At 35.2% G+C, this 3,837-nt stretch overlaps 1 protein-coding gene across 16 annotated transcripts in view; it reads left to right on the top strand.

Moving 5' to 3' along the window:
* Positions 1–3,837, top strand: part of LOC106871531 (guanine nucleotide exchange factor DBS) — a 180,952-nt gene that overhangs the window by 30,372 nt on the left and 146,743 nt on the right. The gene's annotated exons all lie outside the window — the stretch shown is intronic.

Here is a 3,837-nt window from a genome sequence, read left to right as displayed (position 1 = left end):
ATATATATATATATATATATATATATATATAATTATCAAAAATGTATTTATTGTTTATGTATTTTTTATATTTATTTACTATTATTTATCTGTTTTTCCCCATCAACCAGAGAATATATATTTTTCAACATTTTATGACCTAAGATGGTTTATATCCTAAATGGTGGTGAGTGTATGTAGTTAATTATTTAACTAAAAAAAAATAACAGACTAAACCAATTAATACATATCACTATTTTTTTGTTTGTTTTTATTTTTTTTTTGTTTAGCTTTAGTTTTGACTAATATCTGTTAATCTCTCATTCTTAACCCCTACCCCCACCAGTAGTTTACAGATAGTTGCCCATGTTACTGGGGAACATGGCCTAGTGGTGAGCATATTGGGTTCACAATTATAAGGTTGGGGTTCAATTGCCAGACAAGACAGCACGTGTATGCAAGCAAATTGCTTCATTTCATCTTGTTTCAGTCAACTTGGCTGTAAATGACCACCAGTCTGGTGTTGATGCAGCTCTCTGTCTCTTGTGTGTCTGTCTCTCTCTTTCTCTCTCTCTCTCTATCTCTCTCTCTCTCTCTCTCTCTCTCTAGCATCTTTGATGTGTCACTGGGTCAAAGGTGGTTTGACTGAGAGGGTGTCTAAATCTACTGGTATGTGATGGAGATAAACATACTGCTACATTAAATGAACTAAATGCCCTGCAGCATTTAGTTTTGTTCCCCTTTGGGAGCAGAAAAGGGGTCATTAAAACTGACAGAGCAGAGAAGACCTAGCTGCTACATATGTGGCAGTAGAGGTGACTTGACTTTCCATTGGAAGCAAGAGGAAAATTGAAACAAAAATAAGATAGAAGACAGCAGCAGATCCCTCAGATGAAGACTATGGTTGCTGCTGCTGCTGCTGCTGCCACCAGTGATCCCAAGGTCAACTTTGTCATTCATCCTTTTGGGGTCGATAAAATAAGTATCTGCCAAATACAGAGGTCAATGTAATTGATTATCCCTTTCCTTCTGAAACTACTGGCCATGTGCCAAAATTTGAAACTATTATTATTATTATTATTATTATTAAGGTGGCGAGCTGGCAGGATCATTAGCATGCTGGACGAAATACTTAGTGGTATTTTGCCTATCACTGTGTTCTGAGTTCAAATTCTGCTGAGGTCAACTTTGCCTTTCATCCTTTTAGGGTCAATTAAATATGTACCAGTTATGCACTGGGGTCAATGTAATCGACTTAATTCTCCCCCCCAAAAATGTTAAGCCTTGTGCCTCCAGTAGAAAGGATTATTATAAGAACAGTATTAGTGGATGGTGGAATCAGTAGAGCAATGTATTCAGTCTATCTCCCTTTATATTTTGATTTCAAATCCCACAATAGTTTCGTTTTTCTTTTGTCCTTCCAAGGGTTGATAAAATAAATACCAAAGATAAACCGAACCATTCAAATACACATACCAGTCAGATAAACTGCTGCTGCATTTATCAATGGCTAACTTTGAACTATCCATTGCACTTATTTTACACGTAGGTGAACTGAGTCAGCAAGTGTTAAGCTTCTGAACATGCTCCATCCAGAACACTCAACCAACATCATCAATAAGATAGAACCGTAATGTTGTCGACCCTGTGATGGAGCTTGTCTGACATTGCTTCAACTTGGCCATTTCTACTGCCAGCACTTCAAAGACAGTTAATTCTTCACATAGCACCTAATTAATCTAAGAATGAATCAGATAATTGTTCGTTATTCTAATTGACCATTTTACTGCTTGTAGCAAAGCTAGAACTTTTGACCTATAAATAAAGCACCATACTTTAAAATCATCTCTTTGAATCTCTGTCTACTTATCTGCCTGTCTTTCTTTATCTGGTTATCTGCCTGTCTGTCTATGTATTTCTCCTTTTCCATCAATCTCTCTCTCTCTCTCTCTCTCTCTGTATATATATATATATATATATATACACACACACACATATATTCCGCTTAATAATCTCAATGGAGGCAATGCAAGCAGAAACTAGAGGAACATAATTAGTAACCACACTCAAAATCAAATATATACATATATTCTTCTACATTTATAAAACGGATATAAAAATTTCAAATATATAAATATCAAAAATACATATAAATAGATAAATATCGATGTGATACATAAAACACAGTGAATTTTAGATTTAAAAGTTAGATCTAAAAGTTTATTTGCGAGTATTGTTAACACTAGCAATCTCAAAATAAAGCAGTGTATTTTATATACACATATATATGTATGTATATGTGTGTGTGTATATGTTATGTATATATATCTATTGATATACCTAGCTATCTATATATTTATCTTTCTATCATCGTTATCCAATGAGCAGAAGACTGTCAGTTTGTCTATCTATAGTGTGTGTGTGTGTGTGTATGTATGTATGTGTATACAGGGTGTCCATAAATTACCTTTAGAATTTCAAAAATTCAGGAAAAAATGTAGAATAAGGACAATTCTGCAGAGTTTATTGGAAAACATAGGCAAACAAATACAGTTTTATTAGAAACATCAGAACACTTTCAGATGGGCTCCATCAGCTGGAAATTGCAAATACACACACACACACACACACACACACAGCCTTTTCTTTCCTTGTATCTAATGGTCTCTTCTGTTAGACTCTTTGATCTTCTCATCTCCAACAGCAACAATTGCTTGGCTGCTGCTACTGCTGCTGCTGTTCCCTGATGTTATTCCTCTTTTGTTTTTTTTCTGCCCCCAAACCTTGTGTATTTGTCTGAGGTAGCAGGGCTTTTGTTGTTCTTTATTGACCATTCTTCCACCTCTGCTGCCTCTGGCCTTCCACAGATCCCCTTCCAATGGACAATTTTTATATTCTGTAGATTAATTTTAATAACCAAAAAAATATATAAACGAATAGATGAATTAATAATCACGGTAATTGATTCACATGTATGTATGTGTATTAGAAATATGTATATGCATACACACACACACACACACAAGGACCCTTATGTATATATTTATATACATCTATATGCATGTGTGTATTTACAAGATCCTTGGACTTACCAATCATAAGCTTACATGTATCAATATGTGTATGCACACACACACACACACACACACACAAGCACACACACATGGGTGCGGTGGGGCTCAATATTCCCAGCCTGTGTGCTCTTTCAAACAGTGTCACAAAAATATATTTCTTCACTCTCAAAGCACATTTGCATAACATATGCAGAATATGCAAATTAATGCGGCCATTACGTTTCAGTTTTGGTTTGTGTTGAGTTTAAGCAGCAAAAACCATGTAGTTCTCTTTGTAGAAGAAAGATGAGGTGGTGCTACGTAAGCACTGATGAAGGGTCAATGAACTGTCATACATGACAAGACAACCTCTTTTATTAGTCTGTGTACAAAGGCAGGATAGGGTGTATTTACATCTATTTAGAGTTTTTGCACTGACAGCTTTAAAGTTATCATGTAACTGCGTTGAATTTCTCTTAGCTTCCTATCTAGAAGCGATTTTAAAGTTTCATTTAAATTCTCTTCACTCTGACCCCGTGCACCTAATAATGTGAATATGTCCTGTGCTTATGAAACTTTAAGTAATGTGAGGCTCAGTGAACTTATTAAATATTTAAAATTCCAAATAATTGTGTTGAAAGCTGCTTTTTTTGTTTGTTCTACTTTTGTGCAAGCACACACACACATACACACACACACACATACACACACACACACACACACACACACACAAGTATTTGTTGTAGCCAAACACTGAGTCTGCCAAAATTGCATTTTGTTCCTATGAAATGGTAATTGCAGAGTT

Source organism: Octopus bimaculoides, chromosome 18, assembly GCF_001194135.2.
Source record: "Octopus bimaculoides isolate UCB-OBI-ISO-001 chromosome 18, ASM119413v2, whole genome shotgun sequence".
Lineage (NCBI taxonomy): Eukaryota > Metazoa > Mollusca > Cephalopoda > Octopoda > Octopodidae > Octopus > Octopus bimaculoides.
This window is presented reverse-complemented; position numbering and strand designations above follow the sequence as displayed.